The following is a 25,000-nucleotide window of genomic DNA, read 5'->3' as shown; positions in this document are numbered from 1 at the left end:
TATATATATATATATATATATATATATATATATATATATATATATATATATATATACATATATATTCAAACTCTATAATCAAACAAATATATATTCCATTATATGAAATACATAAATAAATACTTTTTTGATATTTAAAACTTAACAAAAAACTTAAAAAAAAAAATCTCTTAGTAAATTAAACTTATATCCTAAAGGTTTTAAAGGTTACTCATGAATGGCAGAGGCAAGGGACAGGACAATGCACATGATCAGTGCCCAAGCTAGGACCAGGGAGGGGCAGGCAATGGCTGCTGATGACTCAGCATGTAGATGTATAGGCTCTGAAAATCCCACTCCACATACCTAGCTCACAAGGATGGTAAGGTTGCAGACACTACAAGAAACTATCGAGCACGAGCGGGTCTCGAATCCCAGTCCAGCAAGTTGCTAGTCTGGGAAGTTTCGAATATGCTTCCCCAACTTGTGATAGGGTTGCGGTGGCCTATTGGAAACGTCCCTGCCTGGAGATTTGCTGGACTATGGTTTGAGACCCGCTCACGCTCAATAGCTTCTAAGAGTGTCTGCAACCTTACCATCCTTTGGAGGAGCTTATAGATCTATCTGCTGAGTCATCAGTAGCCATTGCCTGGCCCTCCCTGGTCTTGGTTTGATGGAGAGTGGTCTTTGGCGCTGATCATATATAGTCAGTCTCTGAGGCATTGTCTTGCTAGAACATTATCACTGTCCCTTAGTGTTGAGTCATCAGTCGCCATTGTCTGGCCCTCCCTGGTCCTAGCTTGAGTGGAGAGGGGGCTTAGGCGCTGATCATATATGTTCAGTCTTTTAGAGCATTGTCCTCTTAGGGCAATTTCACTGTCCCTTACCTCCGCCATTCACGAGCGACCTTTAAACAAAGCCTGATCATATATGGTCAGTCTTTTAGGGCATTGTGTACCAACCGTGTATCACACGATCGTACATAGTAACGACATTTCATTTTCTGTATATATTATGCTTGTATATTCGCTCTCCCGTCGCACTAACAAGAACCTGAAATAACGTGTGTTTTTCAAACCGTTAACTGTTAACCGGTGCGGTGTCGGTTGAACAGGAAATTTCCTGTTGCATTGAGTTTTTGTATGTAAAGGCGAGTGTTCTGTAATAAAGTTACTCAGTTGCTTTCATCCTGCCTTTGAGTCACAACCTTCTCTCGGCTCGTTACAATTGTCTTGCTAGAACATTATCACTGTCCCTTGTCTCCGCCATTCACGAGCGACCTTTAAACAAAAACCATTCCAGAACTCACCCACAACCTGAGAATTGACCTTTCCCCTGGAGGTGATCGTATACACGTCTAACCCCGTGAGGATGACCGCGTGATCCCAGTGAAGGGGATCGGTGTCGCTGGGAGGATTCTCCTGACGCTGCCACGTGCAGAAGTTCGTCAGGAAGTTGTCTATGTCGTAGGGCCTCCGCAGCTCCGGCGGGTCGCTGTAAAGGATCTCAAGACGCTTCAGGACGAACTTGACCTTGTGGCCTAGGGAGTCGTCGTTGTATAGGAGCTGGACCTGAGGGTTGGATAGGTCAAAGGTCAAAGGTCATTATTATTATCATTATTATTATTATTATCATTATTATTATTATTATCATTATTATTATTATTAGCCAAGTTACAACCCTAGTTGGAAAAGCAGGATGTTATACGCCCAAGGGCTCCAACAGAGAAAAATAGCCCAGTGAGGAACGGCAATAAATAAACTATATGAGAAGCAATGGAAATTAAAACAAAATATTTCAAAAACAGCCAAAAACATTACAACAACAACAAAATATTTCAAGAACAACAACAACAACAACATCAAAACAATACATTTTTTCAAGGATGATAAAAAACATTAAAACAAAAACAAAAATGTTTTAAGGAGAGTAACAACATTTAAACAGATCTTTCATATATAAACTATAAAGAGAGACTTATATCAGCCTGTATACATACAGTATTTGCACTTACTTCTCTAACAGTTAATCACAAGCAAACGTTTTTCTCTCTAATTAGATTAACCCTTAAATCTATTTACATTTTAAAATAATCAATGACTCAGACTTCTTTATTGGAGCAATCTATTGAAACGTTTGCTGAACTCACAGCAATTTTTAGCACTTACTTCTCTGCCTATAGAGTTAATCACTAGCAAACGTTTTTCACCTTACTTAGATTAATACTTAAGTCTATTTACATTTAAAAAAGAATTAATAATTTAAACTCTTCTGTTGATACAATCTATTCAAACGTTCGCTGGACTCACAGCATTGATCATAGCCATTACAACGTTTAGCACTTACTGCAAACGTTTTTATCATTACTTATATTAAAACTTAAGTCTATTTATATTTCAAAAGAATTAATGACTCAAGGTTTTTTAATCACATGCAAACGTTTCTCTCTTTACTTGATTTAAAACTTGAGTTTATTTAAAAAGAATTAATGACTTAAACTCTTCTGTTGATACAATCGATTCAAACGTTTGTAATACTCACAGCATTGATCATGGCCAAGACAACGTTTAGCACTTGTTCTTCTGTGTTGGTTGGAAAGTTATCTTCCATGTGGCTGTAAAGATCCTGGTCCACGAACACAGCCATTTCAATAAACAAGTCTTCACCTCGACTGGAATTATCAAAGGAGTTGCACAGTTATTAACAATCATTAGTAGTAGTAGTAGTAGTAGTAGTAGTAGTAGTAGTAGTATTAATTGCTAAGCTACAGCCCAAGTTGGAAAAAGTAAATTGCTATAAGCCCAGAGGCTCCAACAGGGAAAATAGCCCAGTGAGGAAAGGAAACAAGAAAAAATAGATATTTTAAGAATAATATTAAAATAAATATCTCCTATATAAACTATAAAAACTTTAACAAAACAAGAGGAAGGGAAATAAGATAGAATAGTGTGCCCGAGTGTACCCTCAAGCAAGAGAACTCTAACCCAAGACAGTGGAAGACCATGGTACAAGGACTATGGCACTACCCAAGACCAGAGAACAATAGTTTGATTTTGGAGTGTCCTCCTAGAGGAGCTGCTTACCATAGCTAAAGAGTCTCTTCTATCCTTCTAGCCACTGAACAATTACATTGCAGTAGTTAACCCTTTTGGTGAAGAAGAAAAGTAGTAGTAGTAGTAGTAGCAGTAGTAGTAGTAGTAGTGTAAGCAACCCATCAAAAATGACGGCTAAATATTTAGATAGATATGTACAAACACAGATTCAACCCAGTCCACCAGCTCCCCCTTTCCTTAGTCCATCTAACAAGGGTATGACTACTTCCTCTAACCAGAGGGACGGGGAGAGACTGAGTACTAATACATCTGGCAACGCCGCTGAGCGTGACAGGGAAGAAATAATATTCATATTTTCCCTGTTGGGGCCCCTGGGCTTATAGCATCCTGCTTTTCCAACTAGGGTTGTAGCTTGGATAGCAATAATAATATGGCCTGATACTTGCTATTTATTATATATGGGAAATTATTATTATTATTATTATTATTATCATTATTATTATTATTACCTAAGCTACATCCCTAGTTGGTAAAGTAGGATGTTATAAGCCCAAGGGCCCTAACAGGGAAAAATAGCCTAGTGAGGAAAGGAAATAAGGAAAAAGTAAACTATAAGACAAGTATTATTATTATTATTATTATTATTATTATTATTATTATTATTACCTAAGTTACAACCCTAGTTGGTAAAGCAGGATGCTATAAGCTCAAGGGCCCCAACAGGGAAAAATAGCCCAGTAAGGAAAGGAAATAAGGAAAAAGTAAACTATAAGACAATTATTATTATTATTATTATTATTATTATTATTATTATTATTATTATTAGCTAAGCTACAACCCTAGTTGGTAAAGCAGGATGCTATAGGCTCAAGGGCCCAACAGGGAAAAATAGCCCAGTGAGGAAAGGAAATAAGGAAATATATAAACTATAAGAAAAATAATTATTTTTTCGATTATCTTCACAAAATAAAAAAAAACAATTGCACTAGAATTATTACTATTTATTTTGGATTATTATAATTATTTCTAACATTATTACTACCTCCGCCAACGAAGTTAGAAGGAGGTTATGTTTTCGACCCTGTTTGTGTGTGTTTGTTTGTGAACCGCTTCCCGGCCACAAATGTAATCGCAGAGTAATGAAAATTACAGGGATTAATGTTTATGTAAAAAGCTGGAAATGATTCAATTTTGGAAGGTCAAAGTCAAAGGTCAAGGTCACGGTCAAGCTAAATGTCCAATTCACGTAATCGGCCATAAGTTTGGACATCGTTGTCACAGAGACTTCAAACTTGGTTCATATTTGGGTGTATGAAAATCCACGCCAATTGATACATGTTAAGGTCAAAGGTCAAGGTTAAGGTCGGGCAAAAAGTCGAGAAATAAGCTGCCGCGGCGGAGGTCTGCGCTCTACTGAGAGCCCATCTAATAATTATTATTATTGAATAGATTAACGATACTAAAGGTCACATTATAGACTCTCATATGACTTCCCATAAAGAATTTTTTTTAACACATTATAGATCCTCATTTGACTTCCAATAAAAAATCCTTTTTTAAAATAAATGTGAAAAAATAAATAAAAAATAAAAATAATAAAATTACTAAAATTAAAATAAATAAGAAAAATAAAAAAAATAAAGATAAAAAATAAAAAATAAAAATAACAAAAATAATAAAAATATAATCAAAGAAAACGGAAAGCGAATAATAATGACACTGAACGATTATATAAAGAACCAATTGACACAAGGTAGGGCACACTGTAAGCGGTACTCGCCAGTGAGGTGTTTCATTAGCGCATTCAGGTAAGTTGTGCACAAATACTTTGTTCGAACAGATATGGTGCACATTTGTTCATTATAATCGTCAATGCAGATATTTTTGTTAACTAGTAATGATAGTTGATATAGTGTGTGTGTATATATATATATATATAGCCTATATATATATATATATATATATATATATATATATATATATATATATATATATATATATATATACATATAAATATATATACATAATATATATATGCATGTATATATACATATAAATATATATATATATATATATATATATATATATATATATATATATATATATATATATATATACATATATATATACATATATATATATATATATATATATATATATATATATATATATATATATATATGCACATATATATATATACATATATATATATATATATATATATATATATATATATATATATATATATATGTATATACACATATATATATATATATATATATATATATATATATATATATATATATATATATATATATATATATATATATATATCTATATATATATATATATATATATATATATATATATATATATATATATATAGATATATATATATATATATATATAGTTGGCTCTTTCAAGAAATAATTCCTCGGTCCACAAACTTCACTAAATTCACCTGTGAAGGTTGAGAGATGAAAGTAAATATTCACCAGTACCTAAGCACTTGTGGATTGCGCGCTCGCGCACACGCGTGGCTTCAGGTTCATAAGCGGATAGTTTCTATTGATTGTGAATCCTCTCTCTCTCTCTCTCTCTCTCTCTCTCTCTCTCTCTCTCTTTCTCTCTCTCTCCAACCAATCTCGGACCAGGGAGGGCCAGGCAATGGCTGCTGATGACTCAGCAGATAGACCTATAGCACCCCCCCCCTGCCAAATACCCCATCCCTAGCTCCTACGAAAAACGAGTTTGCAGACACTAGGAGAAACTAATGATAGATATCGAACTCCCATCCAGTAGATTGCCAGGCGGTTCCAATAATGTACCACCATTTGGAAAAATATTTTATATTTAAGTCTTTATAAATTCCATAAATTTATATCTGAGCAGAAATATCTAAAAGTATTGAATATATTTTATAGGTGAAAAAGTTATAAAAATATTTCTACTTGCAGAAAAATATCCTGATATATTTCCCACAACTTATATTCATGAATGTATTTATAAAGGGAAATGAAAATGTATGCTAACCGAGTTTTTAACAAACAATATATTTACCCTTTGATTAAAAACCTGAAAATCTTAATGAAAAAAATATATTCTAACAATTGATTTATTAAACTGATCTAAAATATTCCCAGTTTGAGTATTTATAAAAAATCCCAGTTTGAGTATTTATAAAAAATCCCAGATTTAGTATTTATTAAAAATCCCAGTTTGAGTATTTATAAAAAAAATCCCAGTTTGAGTATTTATAAAAAAATCCAAGTTTGAGTATTTATAAAAAATCCTAGATTGAGTATTTATAAAAAATCTCAGTTTGAGTATTTATAAAAAAAATCCCAGTTTGAGTATTTATATAAAATCCCAGTTTGAGTATTTATTAAAAAAACCCAGTTTGAGTATTTATAAAAAATCCCAGTTTGAGTATTTATAAAAAAATCCCAGTTTGAGGATTTATAAAACATGCCAGTTTGAGTATTTATAAAAAAAATCCCAGTTTGAGTATTTATAAAAAATCCCAGTTTGAGTATTTATAAAAAAAATCTCAGTTTGAGTATTTATAAAAAAAATCCCAGTTTGAGTATTTATAAAAAATCTCAGTTTGAGTATTTATAAAAAAAATCCCAGTTTGAGTATTTATAAATAATCCCAGTTTGAGTATTTATATAAAAAAATCCCAGTTTGAGAATTTATAAATAATCCCAGTTTGAGTTTGAGTATTTATAAAAATTCCCATTTTGAGTATCTATAACAAATCCCAGTTTGAGTATTTATAAAAAAAATCCCAGCTTGAGTATTCATAAAAAAATCCCAGTTTGAGTATTTATAAAAAAAATCCCAGTTTGAGTATTCATAAAATATCCCAGTTTGAGTATTTATATAAAAAAAAATCCCAGTTTGAGTACTTGTTAAAAATCCCAGTTTAAGTATTTATAAAAAATCCCAGTTTGAGTATTTATAAAATATCCCAGTTTTTGTATTTATAAAAAATCTCAGTTTGAGTATTTATAAAAAATCCCAGTTTGAGTATTCATAAAAATCCCAGTTTGAGTATTTATAATATATCCCAGTTTGAGTATTTATAAAAAATCTCAGTTTGAGTATTTATAAAAAAATCCGTTTGAGTATTTATAAAAAATCCCAGTTTGAGTATTTATAAAAAATCTCAGTTTGAGTATTTATAAAAAAATCCGTTTGAGTATTTATAAAAAATCCCAGTTTGAGTATTTATAAAAAATCCCAGTTTGAGTATTTATAAAAAATCCGTTTGAGTATTTCTAAAAAAAATCTCAGTTTGATTATTTATAAAAAAATCCGTTTGAGTATTTATAAAAAATCCCAGTTTGAGTATGAAAAATCCCAGTTTGGGTATTCATAAAAAATCCCAGTTTGACTCGAAATGAATACCTTTGCCCGAGTCTTTATAAAAATATCAATAATAAAAGTCTCACCACAAAATTAATACCTTACTATCAATAAAAGACTCAAATACTTTGCCTCAATCTTTAAAAAAAAACACAAATAAAAGTCTTAAATACCTATGTCCCAATCTTTATTAAAAAAAAAAAACATAAATGAGGTCTCAAATACCTTTGTCCCAATCTTTATAAAAACCTTAAATAAAAGTCTCAAATACCTTTGCTCCAGTCTTTATAAAAACAAAATTAAATACTCAAAAATTCACATATCCCTAAAGACTTCAAAATGAATACCTTTGTCCCAATCTTTATGAAAACAAATAAAAGACCCAAATACTTTTGACCCAGTCTTTATAAAATATTAATAACAGACTCAAATACCTTTGTCCCAATCTTTATAAAAAAACATAAATAAAAGTCTCAAATACCTTTGCCCAAGTCTTTACAAAAAGCAAAATTAAGACTAAAAAAAATAACATTTCCATAAAGACTTCAAATTGAATACCTTTGCCAAAATCTTTATAAAAAAAACAAAAAATAAGACTAACAATAGACCTCAAAATGGATACCTTTGCTTAAGTCTTTATAAAACCATAAATAAAAGACTCAGATACCTTTGTCCTAATCTTTAAAAAAAAAACATAGATAAAAGTCTCAAATACCTTTGTCCCAATCTTTATATATAAAAAAAATAAGACTAACAATAGACCTCGAAATGAATACCTTTGCCCGAGTCTTTACAAAAACTATAAATAAAAGACTCAAATACCTTTGCCCCAATCTTTATAAAAAAGCAAAAGTAAAAGATTAAAAATAAACCTCTAAATGAATACCTTTGCCCCAATCTTAATAAAACCATAAATAAAAGACTCAGATACATTTGTCCCAGTCTTTTTAAAAACAAATAAAAGACTCAAATATCTTTGCCACAATCTTGATAAAAAAAAAGTAAGACTCACAATAGACCTCAAAATGAATACCTTTGCTTAAGTCTTTATAAAACCATAAATAAAAGACTCAGATACCTTTACCCCAATCTTAATAAAAACATAAATAAAAGATTCAAATACCATTGTCCCAATCTTTATAAAAAAACATAAATAAAAGACTCAAATACCTTTGTCCCAATCTTTATAAAAAAACTATAAATAAAAGTCTCAAATACCATTACCACAATCTTTATAGAAACATAAATAAAACACTCAAATACCTTTGTCCTAATCTTTATAAAAAACATAAATAAGACTCAAATACCTTTGTCCTAATCTTTATAAAAAAAACATAAATAAAAGTCTCAAATACCTTTGCCCCAGTCTTTATAAAAAGCAAAATTAAAAGACTCAAGAATTCACATTTTCCTAAAGACTTCAAAATGAATACCTATGTCCCAGTCATTAAAAAAAATAAATAAAAGACTCTAATACCTTTGTCCCAATCTTTATAAAAACCATAAATAAGACTCAAATACCTTTGTCCCAATCTTTATTAAAAAACATGAATAAAAGACTCAAATACCTTTGCTCTAATCTTTATAAAATACCATAACTAAAAGACTCAAATTCCTTTGCCCCAATCTTTATAAAAAAAACATAAATAAAAGACTCAAATATCTTTACCCCAATCTTCATAAAAACATGAATAAAAGACTCAAATACCTTTATCCCAATCTTTATAAAAAAAAAAGCAAAACTAAAAGACTCAAAATATAAAGACCTCAGAATAAATACCTTTGCCTAAACTCATTGCTACCACCACCACCAGCCCCTCCTCCGTCCCCTCCTCTGCCGTCAATGTCATGATCCGGCCACTCTGTGCGCAGGCGCCCATCCAGGACGTGCTCGTAGCTGTCGTAGTAAGGCCTCCTCCCCTCCCGGGAGCTCAGCGCCTCCCGGATTCCTTCGCTCTCCGTCTGGAAGGATCTTCTTCGGCGAGATTCTGAAAAGATACGATTTTAATTTGATCTTAAGGATATTAGATGAAATTATTTTCTATAATAATTCGTTTTATTTTTATATTTTAGGAAATAATAATTAATAATGAAACCCATAATTACCTATATAAAAAAAATCCAGCTATACAGTCGGATACAGGTATTCCTGATATACCTAACTCCTAACAAGTGCATCTAGACACACCCATACCACATGGTGAGTTCCCGCGTTTAGCCCCGCCTAACACTTGTGCCATCTCTTACTACACTCACTATCTGTTTGGTTATCTAGGACGCTAGAAAGATGAAAATTAATCAATTTGCAGCACAGTGAGGGTGTATCAGGCACTCATGTTTCCGACTGTACATCAGTTGAGTAAAACAATAATAAAGAAAATAAAAAAAGAGAATTCTCACTATTTTCAACCGTGACCGCTCCGTTGTCTCGTCTGCGGTATATAATATGCGAAAGATTTTCGAATCCTTCTTCTTCTTCCTCTTCTTCTGCGTCTGCTGTAGGAGCCCTGCGTCCTCTCCTCTCTTGTGCATCTACAGAAACTTCTTCTTCTACTTCGTCTGCATCTGCTGTAGGAGTCCTAGGTCTCCTCCTCCCTTGTACATCTACAGAATCTACTTCTTCTTCTGCTACTTCAAGAGACCCATGTCTTCTCCTCTCTTGTGCATCTACAGAAACTTCTTCTTCTACTTCGTCTGTTTCAGGAGTCCTACGTCCCCTTCGTGCATCTACAGAAACTACTTCTTCTTCTGCGTCTGCTGCAGGAGCCCTACGCCGCCTCCTCTTCCGGACGTCCCCAGGAATCGGCTCAATCACGAACTCGGCAGAGGGACTTGTGACTACACCTCGCTGAAGGAGAGAAATCGTTGCATAAATAATTGCCCTCAGAGATGGGGGCTGTTACACAGACACACACCTTTTGCATAAGCGCGAGAGAAATTTGTCATGGCAAAACCAGGCGATGCTTGACATCATTATTTTTTGCTCTTCTTCGAAATACAAGAATATCCTCAAAGCATCTTTGATCTGCCCAGAAAGATATTTTGTGAAATACGAGAAGGACACTACACTATCAAAAACATTGTTTTCTAGTCTTGGGTAGTACCATAGCCTCTGTACCATGGCTTTCTACTCTTACAAGAATATCTTCAATACATTTTTCATCTCACAGAAAGATATTTCGTGAAATACGAGAAGGATACTCCAAAATCAAACCATTGTTCTCTAGTCTTGGGTAGTGCCATAGCCTCTGTACCATGGCTTTCTACTCTTACAAGAATATCTTCAATACATTTTTTCATTCTCACAGAAAGATATTTCGTGAAATACGAGGATACTCCAAAATCAAACCATTGCTCTCAAGTCTTGGGTAGTGCCATAGCCTCTGTACCATGGCTTTCCACTGTCTTGGGTTAGAGATCTTTTGCTTGAGGGTACAATCTGGCACGCTGTTTTATCATATTTCTCCTTCAATACATCTTTGATTCGCCCAGAAAGACAGAAAGATATTTCGTGAAATAAGAGAAGGGCGCTGCAGAATCAAACCATTATTCTCTAGTCTTGGCTGGTGTCATAGCCTCTGTACCATGGCCTTCCATTGCCTTGGGTTAGAGATCGCTTGCTTGAGGGTACATTCGGGCATGCTGTTCTATCTTATTTCTCTTATTTTTATAGTTTATATATGAAAGATCTAATTTTATGTTGTTACCGTTCTTAAAATATTTCATTTTGATTATTCATAACTTTGGTTACAGTTTATCTATTTCCTTGTTTCCTTTCCTCGTTGAGCTATTTTTTCCTGTTGGAGCCCTTGGGCTTATAGCATCTTGGCTTTCCAAGTAGGGTTGTATCCTAGTTTTCAATAATAACAACCCTAGTTGAAAAAGCAGGATGCTATAAGCCCAAGGTCTCCACCAGGGAAAATAGCCCAGTGAGGAAAGGAAATAAGGAAAATACAAGAAGTTTAAGAGCAATAATAACATTAGAATAAATCTTTCATATGTAAACTATAACTTGAAAATAACAAGAGAATAAAAACTTCAAAAAAAAAAAAAAAAAACAAGAGGAAGATAAACAAGCTATAATAGTGAGCCCGAGTGTACACTCAAACGTGAGAACTCTAATCCAAGACAGTGGAAGACCATGGTACAGAGGCTATGGCACTACCCGAGACTAGAGAACAATGGTTTGATTTTGGAGTGTCCCTCTCCTAGAAGAGCTGCTTACCATAGCTTAAGTCTCTTCTACCCTTAAAAATGGAAAGTAGCCACTGAACAGTTACAGTGCAGTAGTTAACCCCTAGTTGTTGTTGTTATTATTATTATTATTATTATTATTACTTGCGAAGCTACAACCCTTGTTGGAAAAGCAGGATGCTAGAAGCCCAAGGGAACCAACAGGGAAAATATCCCAGTGAGGAAAGGAAACAAGGACAATTGAGATATCTTAAAAGTAGAGGAATTGTTTGGTAATTTCAGTATTGTCAAGTGTATGAGGAAAGAGGATAATATATAAAGAATAGACCAGACTATTCGGTGTATGTGTAGGCAAAGATGATCCGTAACCAGAGAGGGGGATCCAATATGGTAATGTCTGGCCAAAGGACCCAACGACTCTCTAGCTGTTGTATCTGAACGGGTGGCTGGTGCCTTGGGCAACCTACAACCTATAAAACAGACAAAAAAGGACGGAAAATGCTCCTCACCACAGGACCGCAGAGCTCCACAGCGATTAAAGTGTCAGGGTTCAGCTGGGTGTCGTCAACTCCTTGGTAGTAGCACGACAACTGATCGTTTGCTATTGTTTTGATCTCGATACCTTCTCTTCTTCTTCCCAAAAACACGAAGTTGGATGCTGTCAGGTCGTTGTTTGGAGATAATCTGGAAAGGTTAAGAAATTGTACGTTTCTTATGGGTAATAATATATCAATTACTTCGTTAATGACTTACTTTATTAGTATTCTAAATAAACCTTTTTTTAAGCATATTCAGATTACAAACAACTACAATATCAACAACAACAACAACAAATGCAGCCATTTCTAGTCCACTGCTTAACAACTGCCTCAGACATGTCCTTGTTCATGTCAGGGGTTTGGCCAGTTTTCATCACCACGCTGGCCAGTCAGGATTGGTGATGGTGGGAGATTTTTGTTTGATTGCTCACAGCAAACCAACTTAGTATGGTTGTTCCTGACTAGTATAATTTTACTGTTCATGGCAATACACGTTAAGGTATACCCTCTTACAGAAGGATATATATATATATATATATATATATATATATATATATATATATATATACATACATATATATTAAAAAAACATATATAGAAGAGTTGGAAGGCAAAAGCCTACATGGCTGAGGACTATGAAGCGTGAAGTAGATGATGAATAGAGAAGTATTGATTTAAAAAGTTGAGATAGAGACGACTGACGAATTCTAACCGAGGCCCTTTGCATCATCAATAGGCGTAGGAGGAGATGATGATCATGATGACGTATATATATATATATATATATATATATATATGTATATATATATACATAATATATATATATATATATATATATATATATATATATATATATATATATATATATATATATATATATGTTATTACAGAGAATCACAAACTAAATAATACGTAAAACTACAAGAAACCTTTCAACCCTTCAATTGTGTCATGAACTTACCTGAAATTGAATGACTTGCCAAGGGCCTGAAACTGAAGGCGAGGAATATCGTCGGCTGTACTTCTGCTTCTCCTCCTACTGCTGCTACCGCTGCTGTTGTGATGGTCACCATTAGCCCAGGATAACAGGGGGGCGAAGATGTCGTATTCTGGAACTGTGATAAGGATGAATGTTATTGTTATTATTATTATTATCATTATTATTATTATCATTATTATTATTATTATTATTATTATTATTATTATTATTATTATTATTGTTGTTATTATAGTGATTTTTTGTCATTATTATTATTATTATTATTATTATTATTATCAATATTACTATTATTATCATTATTATTATTATTATTATTATTATTATCAACATTACTATTATTATCATTATTATTATTATAACCTAAGTTACAACCCTAGTTGGAAAAGAAAGAGGCTATAAGCCCAATGGCTCCAACAGGAAAAAATAGCCCAATGAGAAAAGGAAATAAGGAAATGAATAAAGTAGAAGAGAAATAATAAAAAATTAAAATATTCTAAGAACAGTAACAACATTAAAATACACCTTTCATATATAAACTATAAAAAAATTAACAAAACAAGAGGAAGAGAAATAATATAGAAGTGTGTGACCGAGTGTACCCTCAAACAAGAGAACTCTAACCCAAGACAGTGGAAGACCATGGTACAGAGAAAGATATAGTGATAGACTATCTGATAGTGATGGAGTGGTCAATTGATAAAGGGGTGGATTGATTGATTAATAGTGATGGATTATTGATTGATAAAGTGATGGATTTATTGACTGATTGAGTGGTGGATTTATTGAGTGATTGAGTGAAGGATTAATTGATAGTTAGAGTGAAGGATTTATTGATTGATAAAGTGATGGATTGATTGATTAATAGTGATGGATTAATTGATTGATAGAGAGATGGATTTATTGATTGATTGATAGAGAGATGGATTAAATGATTGATAAACAAGGAAAGAATTGGTGGATTGATAGAGTGATGAACTGATTGACTGATAGAGGGATAAATTGATTGACTGATAGAGTGACCCATTGATAGAGTGATAGAATCATTAATTGATAGACAGATAGATGGATTGATTGATAGATAGAGTGATGGATTGACTGATAGATTGAGTGATGGATTGACTGATTGATAGAGGATGGATTGATTGATTGATAGAGAGATAGATAGAATGATTGATTGATAGATAGATATTTAAATAAAACAACAATAACAACAACAAACGCAGCCTTTTCTAGTCTACTGCAAGACAAATGCCTCAGGATTGCGGTGGCCGATGTGGTAACGTCTCTGACTGCTGAACGCCAGACTGGGGTTCGAGTCCCGCTCAAACTCGTAAGTTAATTTAGTCGCTGCAACCTCACCATCCTTGTGAGCTAAGAATGGGGGTTTTGAAGGAACCTATAGATCTATCTGCTGAGTCATCAGCAGCCATTGCTTGGCCCTCTTTGGTCCTACCTTGGGTGGAGAGGTGATTTGGCCACTGATCATATGAATATATGGTCAGTCTCTAGGGCATTGTCCTGCTTGATAGGGTAATGTCACTGTAACTTGTCCCTGCCATTCATGAGCGGCCTTTAAACCTTTAAACATGTCCATATTCATGTATGGAGTTTGTGACGGGCCGAGAGAGGGTTGTGAACTCAAAGGCAGGATGCAATCAACTGAGTTGTTTATTAAGGAACACTCTCCTTTATATACAAAACCTCAAGGCAACAGGACATAACATGTTCGAGAGACAGACAATGTTACAGAGCAAAACCGGAGACATGATCATTCAGGTTCTTTTTAGTGCGAGGGAAGAGCGCAGATACAAGCATAATATATACAAAATAATTATGTACAATTGTGTGACACACGGTTGGTACATGGCTCCCCCCCTAAAAATGACATACTGTACATGTTAAATAGGGCGCCCTGATCTAGAGAGGCGAACTGTAGGCGGGTCATCTGGCAGAAGATAAGCAGGTTTTAGACGATCAATGGAGACCCAGTCTTCTTTGCCCCGAATGTTTAGTAGGAATGCTTTCGGACTGCGTCGGATCACAAGGAAAGGGCCCGTGTAAAGGGGCGTTAGCGGTGGCTTGCTAGTGTCGTTGCGCAGGAAGACGTGCGTTGCAGAGTGCAAGTCCGTTGGTATGTGATGCTTCGCTGAGGGCTTGTAAGTCTGGCGGCACGGAGTAAATTTTCCCACGACGTGACGTATGCGCTGGAGATCGTCGGAGGAGGTTGTAGAAGGAAAAAATTCGGCAGGGACGACCAACGGGTCACCATACACCATTTCAGCTGCCGAGACGTCGAGGGCGTCTTTAGGAGTGGTCCTTAGTTCCAGGAGGACCCAGGGAAGCTGAGTAAACCAGTTGCAATCCTTGCAGCGAGACATCAAAGCTGCTTTGAGGGTGCGATGAAAACGTTCAACCATTCCATTGGCAGCGGGGTTGTAGGCCGTTGTCTGATGTAGGGTGATGCCCAGGAGATTCGCTAATGATGTCCACAATTGAGAGGTGAAAGTGGTTCCCCTGTCAGAAGTAGTATGCTCAGGGATACCGAATCTTGAAATCCATCCAGAGAGTAAGGCAGATGTACATGAGGCGGACGTTGCAGTTTCCATGGGAATGGCTTCAGGCCAACGAGTGGAGCGGTCGATGACGGTAAACAGGTAACGATGTCCTTGTGATGTGGGTAGGGGGCCTACAACGTTGACGTGAATGTGTGCGAAACGACGCTGAGGTGGAGGAAAGGTGCCCACTCCTGAATCCGTGTGTCGATGTACTTTGGAAGTTTGGCAAGAAGTACAGGCGCGGACCCAATCCTTAGCATCCTTAGAAATGCCGTGCCAAATGAACTTTGCCTTCAGCAGCTGTGCAGTAGAACGGCACGAGGGATGTGAAGGGCCGTGAATGAAATCAAACACCTGTCGGCGCATGGGAGCAGGAATCCAAGGTCGCGGTCTACCAGTACTGACGTCACAGAGGAGGGTGGTGTTGGAGTCTTCGAGGGGAAAGTCTTCCCAACGGAGGGACGTGCAGGATGTCCTATAAGCTTGATACTCTGGATCCTGTCGTTGGGCTTCAGCCAGGGCGTTGTAATCCAATCCCAGTTGAACGGCAGCCAACGTGTTTCTTGACAGGGCATCGGCAACGGGATTCATTTTCCCAGGGACGTATTGGAGGGTGCAATTGTATTCAGCCACGGCGGAGAGATGTCAGCGTTGACGGGCGGACCAGGCGTCAGACTGTCGAGTGAAGGCATGCACCAGAGGCATGTGGTCTGTGCGAATGACGAAGGGCGTACCTTCTAAGAAATGGTGAAAGTGACGGACAGCCAAGTGCACCGCCACCAATTCTCGACGAAGGTAGAATAACCCGGTACTGCCTTGGACAGTTTTCTGCTGAAGAAGGCCAATGGGCGGGGCGAGCCTTTGACCACCTGCTCGAGTACTGTACCAATAGCGACGTCGCTGGCATCGGTGGAGAGAAGGAGAGGGGCGTGTGGGATAGGAAAAGTGAGAGCCGCAGCAGTTGATAGGGCCTTCTTTGCATTGCAGAAGGCTGCTTCTTGAAGGGGACCCCACTTCAGGTCCTTTGGCTTGCCCTTGAGGGAGGCGTAGAGGGGAGCAAGAGTGGCGGCAATGGCTGGCAGAAAACGGTGATAATAGTTGATCATGCCCAAGAATTCCTGCAGAGCTCTGACGGTCGAGGGCGCGGGGAAGTTCTGAACGGCTGCTACCTTCTCAGCGAGGGGATGGACTCCTTCAGGAGTGATACGGTGCCCTAAGAACGACACTTCGTTGGCGCCAAAGGTACACTTGTCGTACCGGACTACAAGGTCATTTTGTTGCAGGCGGTCGAGCACGATGCGCAGGTGACGGAGGTGTTCCTCTTTTGAGGAGGAGAACACAAGTATGTCATCCACATAACATACACAGAAAGGGAGGTCCCCTAAGATGCCATCCATGAGACGTTGAAACGTTGCCCCAGCATTACGAAGGCCAAAACAGGAGTAATTGAAGGTGTATGTACCAAACGGAGTGGTGATGGCGGTCTTGGGGATGTCTTCTGGGTTCATAGGCACCTGATAATACCCCTTCAGGAGGTCGAGCGTAGAGAAAACCTTCGCTTTGTGCAGGTAGGAGGTCACGTCGGCAATGTTTGGGAGGGGGTAGTGATCCGGTTCTGTTTGCATGTTCAGGCGCCTGTAATCCCCGCACGGACGGAGGGAGCCGTCTTTCTTCAGAACGATGTGTAAGGGTGACGACCATGGGCTGCAGGGCTTTTGGTAAAGGCCCATTTCCTCCATTTCGGTGAACGTCTGTTTGGCGGCTGCCAATCGTTCCGGTGCCAGACGTCTGAATTTTGTGAAGACTGGGGGTCCCGTCGTCTTGATATGGTGATAAATACCGTGCTTGGCAGGAACCGTGGGCGTTTGGCGAAGTTCTGGATGGAAAACTTCCGGGTACGACGTGAGGAGGTGGGCGTAGGCATCCGTGGGTGCGCTGATGTGGAGAGCGAGGTTAGAGGGGGCGGGTTGAAGAGGTGTCGACAAGTACGAGTCTGCGTTGACCAATCGTCGGTGGGCGACATCGACCAGAAGGTGGAAATGAGAGAGGAAATCCGCACCGAGGATTGGCATTGTGACGTCAGCAACGAGAAACTTCCAATTGAATTTACCGTTTCCGAACGATAATGTGAGGTTCTCGTAACCGTAGGTGGGTATCGCAGATCCGTTGGCAGCTACTAAGTGGACGTCGGCAGATGTAGACAGACTACGTCGTGCCTTGAAGAGTTTCCTTGGCAAAAGAGAACGACAAGTACCCGTGTCTACCAAAAATCGCACGCCCGTTCCTGCATCCTGTAAAAAGAAAAGATTAGAAACATGGGAGGCCACCGCCACAAGCGATGGCCTACTTACACGTTTTTTGGCCACTGACAATCCTTGGCACATTTCTTCGCGGTTGCCCCGATTCTGAAGTGGTAGTAGCAAAACTGCAGCGGATGGGAGGTAGTAAGTGGCTGTAGAAGTCGTTCGTTGGGGTGCGAGCGATTGGTGGGTGGTGGGCGGCTTTGTCGCCGCTTCGGCACGTCATGGGGTAGGCGTGTATGTCCTACGGCATTCATGTCAGCTTCGGTTGACATTGAATAGGCATCCTCGTCGTCAGGGGTGGAGGCGTTGATGGAGGTCTTGAAGTGGCTGTCCATAAGGGCGTCGGCTTTGGTCATCAAGTCCTTTATGGGTAAACTATCGACATCGGGTATGGCAGCGCGTACAGGTTCGGGTAAACGGCGTATCCAAAGGGCACGAAGTAGGTTCACCTCACGAGGAGAGCCGTCTGCGGCAGGTTGAAGGCGAGCGATACTGGTCATTTCCCTGAGGGCAAGCGAAGCCCTTTGGTCCCCCAACAGTTGTTGCGAGAGCTGAAAAAGCTTTGCTATACGGGCGGCTGGCGACGGCGAGTACTGCTGCAGAAGGTATGTTTTGAGGGCGTCATACGCTATTGGGGTGTCTCCTTGTTCACAAAGCCAGTCGGATATTTCTGGGAAGGTGTCCTCGGGTATCGCCGCGAGAACATAATCCGCTTTGGTGGTTGAGCGAGTCACGCCCCTGATACGAAACTGGACTTCTGCGTGCTGAAACCAAGCAAACGCCTCTCCGCTGGCAAACGATGAAAGTTTGAATAGAGCGGCCACAGCACCAACTGCTGTGGAGTCCGCCATAGTACCAACGATGAAGGGGCGAGGGGGTGGGGGTGGAAGGCGGCGGGAGCGAGTCGACTTCCGGGGTCACCAATGTGACGGGCCGAGAGAGGGTTGTGAACTCAAAGGCAGGATGCAATCAACTGAGTTGTTTATTAAGGAACACTCCTTTATATACAAAACCTCAAGGCAACAGGACATAACATGTTCGAGAGACAGACAATGTTACAGAGCAAAACCGGAGACATGATCATTCAGGTTCTTTTTAGTGCGAGGGAAGAGCGCAGATACAAGCATAATATAATTATGTACAATTGTGTGACACACGGTTGGTACAAGTTTGGCCAGTTTTCATCACCACGCTGCCCAATTCGGACTGGTGATGGTGGGAGATATTCATCTGATCGCTCACAGCAAACCAAGCTAGTATGGTTGTCCCTGATTTGTACAGTTCTGCTGATCATGATACGCAAACCCTTTCACCACGTTAAGTTTATCCCTTACTCAGAAAGGGATAAACTTGAAAACAAGTAGATATTAAACCGAGAAAAGAAATATAATATACGAACGTGAATTCTGTCCTTGGACACTTCAAGAATGAAATGCAGATCAGACGGGGAAAGTTAATTATTATCCTGTCATTTGACAAATACGTTCGTCAATTTTTAGCCTTGGAGAGACAGAGGCCATGTTTGAAACAATGGTAGGCGAAGGTTTCTGTCTGAATTCCACATGAAAAAAACAATTGATTCGAATTCACCAAAACATTTACAGATGGAATTTTGAGTCTTCTCTCTCTCTCTCTCTCTCTCTCTCTCTCTCTCTCTCTCTCTCTCTCTCTCTCTCTCTCTCTGTCTGAATTCCACACAGAAAAACAATTGATTTGAATTGACCAAAACATTTACGGATGGAATTTTGAGTCTTCTCTCTCTCTCTCTCTCTCTCTCTCTCTCTCTCTCTCTCTCTCTCTCTCTCTCTCTCTCTCTCTCTCTCTCTGCAAGCGAAGATTTCTGTCTGAATTCCACATACAAAAACAATTGATTTGAATCGACCAAAATACTTACAGATAGAATTCGATTCTACTCTCTCTCTCTCTCTCTCTCTCTCTCTCTCTCTCTCTCTCTCTCTCTCTCTCTCTCTCTCTCTCTCTCTCTAAGCGAAGGTTTCTGTCCGAATTCCACATACAAAAACATTAATTTGAATTGACCAAAATATTTACGAATGGAATTTGAGTCTCTCTCTCTCTCTCTCTCTCTCTCTCTCTGATGAAGTCCTTGTCTTCTCGTGCGCTGACGACGCAAATGACGCATGGCGAAGTTGATGAGACGCATTTCAATACTGCAGAAGGTCACACGACGAAGGAAAGAAAAGAGTACCTCACCACAACACCAACTCCGTCAATGCCACGAACTGTGGAGGCATGACAGCACGGACGAGACAATCCTTAACAGTCATTAGTTACTTTCCGCTTTTTGATGCAAACACGGAAGTTAGCGAGTCTTTGAGATGGCATGCTACTTGTGCAAAGAGAACGCTTCCAGTAAATATAGTACGAGAAGTCTGCATGTGTCTAGATTTATACTTGTTTTTGATACCAGAAGAAAAACGCGGAAGTTAGCGAGTCTTTGAGATGGCATGCTACTTATGTAAAGAGAACGCTTCCAGTAAATACAGTACGAGAAGTTTGTATGTGTCTTGATTTATACTTGTTTTTGATACAATAAGAAAAACTGTCTATTTGTTAGTTTGTGAGCACCTTTACACAAAATCTACTGTACCGATTTTGACCAAACTTGGTAGTCATATTAGCTATGATCCAATGATGAATCTGTGGCATTTTGGATAAAGTAAATAGCAGTAGGCTACTATTGGAAACGTCCCTTCCTGGAGATCAAGAGACAGGAGTTCGAGTCCCGCTCAAACTCAATAGCTTCTTTAGTGTCTGTAACCTCACCATCCTTATAAGCTAAGGATGGGAGGTTTGGGGAAGCCTAAAGATATGGGTGAGTCACCAGCAGCCATTGCTTGGCCCTCCCTGGTCCTAGCTTGGGTGGAGAAGTGGCTTGGGTGCTGATCATTATATATATATATATATATATATATATATATATATATATATATATATATATATATATATATATATATATATATATATATATATATACATATATATATATATATATATATATATATATATATATATATATATATATATATATATATGTATATATATGTGTGTGTGTGTGTGTGTGTGTGTGGGTGTGTGTGTGTGTTTGTGTGTGTGTAGTCAGTCCCTTGGGAATTGTCCTGCTAGTTAGGGAAATGTAACTGTCCAATGCCTCTGCCATTCATGACGGCCTTTAAACCTATGATGATAGGTAAAAGTCACATTTTGTTACTTTATTTTCCATTTGTAAACATTACGCAAAAAAACTGCTGAACCAATTTCAACGAAAATTGCTGGACATGTGGGGTACTACCCAAGGACAAATCGATTTTATTCTTAAGAAAATACATCGAAGTACAAGTACGCAGTGGATTTAAGAGCAAGAGAAAATCAAACCAGTGTTCTCTAGTCTTGGGTAGTGCCATAGCCTCTGTACCATGATCTTCCACTGTCTTAGATTAGAGTTCTCTTGCTTGAGGGTATACTCGGGCACGCTATTCTATCTAATTTCTCTTTCTTGTTTTTGTTAAAGTTTATATAGTTTATATAGGAAATATTTATTCTAATGTTATTGCTATTCTTAAAATATTTCATTTTTCCTTTTTTCCTTTCCTCACTGAGCTATTTTCCCTGTTGGGGCCCCTGAGCTTATAGCATCCTGCTTTTCCAACTAGGGTTGTAGCTTAGCAAGTAATAATAATAATAATTAATAATAATAATAATAATAATAAGACTGCTTGTCGTGGCGAAGGCATGCTCTATTAATTCTAATTTCCTTTCTAGTTCGGACAATGTTTTTCTCTATCGATCATCAGTGATGTACACGCCTAGAGAGGATATATTATTATTATTATTATTATTATTATTATTATTATTATTATTATTATTATTATTATTATTATTATTATTATTATTTCTAGCTAAGCTACAGTCCTATTTGGAAAAGCAGGAGCTTAATAGCCCAAGGGCTCCAACGGAAAAATAGCCCAGTGAGGAAAGTAAACAAGGAAATAAACTACAAGAGAAGTAATGAACAATTAATATAAAATATTTTAAGAGCAGTAATGACATTAAAATAGATCTTCTGTCAGCCTGCAAACATAAAAACATTCGCTGAAAGTTTGAACTTCTGAAGTTCCACCGATTCAACTGCGTTATTAGGATATGGATATATATTCTATCATTCCTTTACTAATGCAGATATTAATGAGACAGCTAACCTGTTCGTATCTAGCCCAGGCCTGAAGGAAATAAGTAGAAGACAAACACGAGTGTTTAAGATGAAAGCAGATGAAGACAATGGCGCCTCGTGAATATCAAACTTAATTAACACACCCCCATAGTATCTTCCACCCACACTAGACCACAACGACCCACACCAAGGCTCCTCACATCATCAGTGACCCAGGGACATCTAACCTTCTGCTGGTATCTAGCCCAGGCCTGAAGGAAATAAGTAAAAGCCAAACACGACTGTTGAAAATGAGGACATATGGAGACAACAGCGCCTCGTGAATTTCAATCTTAATTCCCACAGTATCTTCCACCCACACTAGACTACAACAACCCACACCAAGAGCTCCCCACATCATCACAGACCCCCTCCCCCCACCCTCCAGCCCCACAGTCTGCATGACGTGGGAACCGTGAGCAATTGAAATGAAAAACGATCCAATTGACCTTGAGATTTTCTGGTATTCATCCCACAAAATCTATCCAGCCAGTTCGCATCATGAGTTCCTGTCATCTCCCCCAACCCTCAACCCTCAATTTTTGATAGATGACGGGCACAGTTATCTGACAGGACATCTCAATTACCTTCTATTGTAGCACAAGTAGCGGAGGTAAATTTCCTGTTACGAATCACTCAAAATGATGATGATATTCCATTTCGTGTGCAAAGCATTCGATCATAGTTTGCGTTATCTTGCTGGTTGCTGTGGGGTGATGTATCATTTTCTTTGTTTTCTTTATTGTATTTTCCAGATAGGTTATTAATTTTGTACATTTTCTTGTTTTCTTTATATTTCCTGATACGTTTTCAGAGGGATTTTGTTTATATTCTTCTTTTCTTAATATTTTCCCGATACTTTATAAGATTAATTTCGTACATTTTCTTATTGTCTTTAAATTTTCCCGATACATTATCAGAAAAATCATGTACAATTTCTTATTGTCTTTACATTTTCCTAATACGCTATTCGAGTAATTTTGTACATTATCTTGTTATCTTTATATCTTCCCGATACGTTATTCGAGGAATGTTTTAACATTTTCTTATTTACTTTACTGAAATTTTCCGATAAGTTATGCTAGTAATTTTGTTTATTTTCTTAATATTTTCCCGATGTGTTTTCTGTTATTGCAAAATTCACTGAAAGACTTCGTATAAACCCTAAAAATGGTTGGTTTAATTCGTATTCTTAAAAAAATCAAGAAAATATATCATATTGAACTATATTCATAAGAGTATAACTCTCTCTCTCTCTCTCTCTCTCTCTCTCTCTCTCTCTCTCTCTCGGTAAAATTATTACTACTTTCTATGAACAGAATTAATTAAAATTCTCTCATTTTTTACAGATTAAATTAGTGAAATTAAAGAAAAGACGTAAAATGAAAATAACATTTATCGTATAGGAAACGAGAGAGAGAGAGAGAGAGAGAGAGAGAGAGAGAGAGAGAGAGAGAGAGAGAGAGAGAGAGAGAAACTCTCTCCTCTCCCCCACGCCTTATGAAGCCCTGTTTCTAATTCAAGGCAAAGGAGAGTAAACTTGCTTGCATTTTCTTTAAACATTTTCTATGAAAGAGAAAAACATCTTTCTCGGTCTTACCTTCTCCATCGCGGAAGACGAGCCGCTCTTCTTCCCGGGTGAGGACCTTCTCTCCTACGCACTGGAAGGAAGAAGATACATGTAAACAATGGGAGATTTCTGGTGTGCGTCACTGAGAAGTGTGGTTTCCATAGTAATTGTAGTAAATTGAGTTTGTGAATCAAAAAATGGAATTATGGGTTCATAGGAATGATATAGAATGATGTAGAATAGTTTGCAGTTAATGAAGAGAATTGGTTGAAATCTACAAATGATATACAATATGTTGGTGCTTGTGAAGAAAAATTGAAGAGATTGGTGAAAAATTCATAATAATTGTAGTAAATTGAGTTTGTATGGGTCAATAGAATTATGGGTTCATAGGAATGGCAGAGAATGATATAAAATAGTTTGCAGTTAATGAAGAGAAGTGATTGATATCTACAAATGATATAGAATAGCTTGGTGCTAGTAAAGAAAAGTTGGAGAGATTGGTGAAAAATAAATAATAATTGTAGTAAATTGAGTTTATATGGGTCAATAAATAGAATTATGGAGTCATAGGATTGATATAGAATGATGTAGAATAGTTTGCAGTTAATGAAGAGAATTGGTTGATATCAGCAAATGATATAGAATAGGTTGGTGCTAATGAAGACAAGTTGAAGAGATTGGTGAAATTTTGAATAATTTTTCAAAAGGATAAAGTGTAGATTAAATGTTAGAGGGAATAAAGAGAGTAATTTGAAACCAGGAAGAAGGAGAAATGAATATTAATATTGGAATGATTGAAAGAATAAGACAGTAAATGGATACATAACATACACGAAGACACGAGACATTTCAGAAGCTCCCATTTCAGATGTCACTATGGAATGATCTGTTGAGCCAAGTGTCCACTACAGAAGTTAAGTTTGGATGCTGAATGCATATAGAATTAAAAAAAAGATATGGAAGCTGTATATATGAACTGTTACCATAACATATGATACATAATCAGAACTGAAATGTGAGCTATGTTGATGTGAATGTGTTTTGAATGTTTGAGGGGAAAAAGGTGAGTCTTTTTTAAGTTTGTTTGACTATGTGTGTAAAATGGAGGATGGTAAGTTAGTGAAAAGAGTGCAGCCTATTATCTGAAGTGTATGGAGATGACTGCTAAAGCTTATAATGGTTGGATATATATATATATATATATA

General features: G+C 37.2%; 1 pseudogene; it reads right to left on the bottom strand.

Moving 5' to 3' along the window:
- LOC137625099 (A disintegrin and metalloproteinase with thrombospondin motifs 1-like) overlaps positions 1-25,000 on the bottom strand; it is a 79,747-nt pseudogene that overhangs the window by 37,467 nt on the left and 17,280 nt on the right.

Source organism: Palaemon carinicauda, chromosome 31, assembly GCF_036898095.1.
Source record: "Palaemon carinicauda isolate YSFRI2023 chromosome 31, ASM3689809v2, whole genome shotgun sequence".
Taxonomy (NCBI): Eukaryota; Metazoa; Arthropoda; class Malacostraca; order Decapoda; family Palaemonidae; genus Palaemon; species Palaemon carinicauda.
The sequence above is the reverse complement of the archived record's forward strand: the minus strand, read 5'-3'. Positions and strand labels throughout refer to the sequence as shown.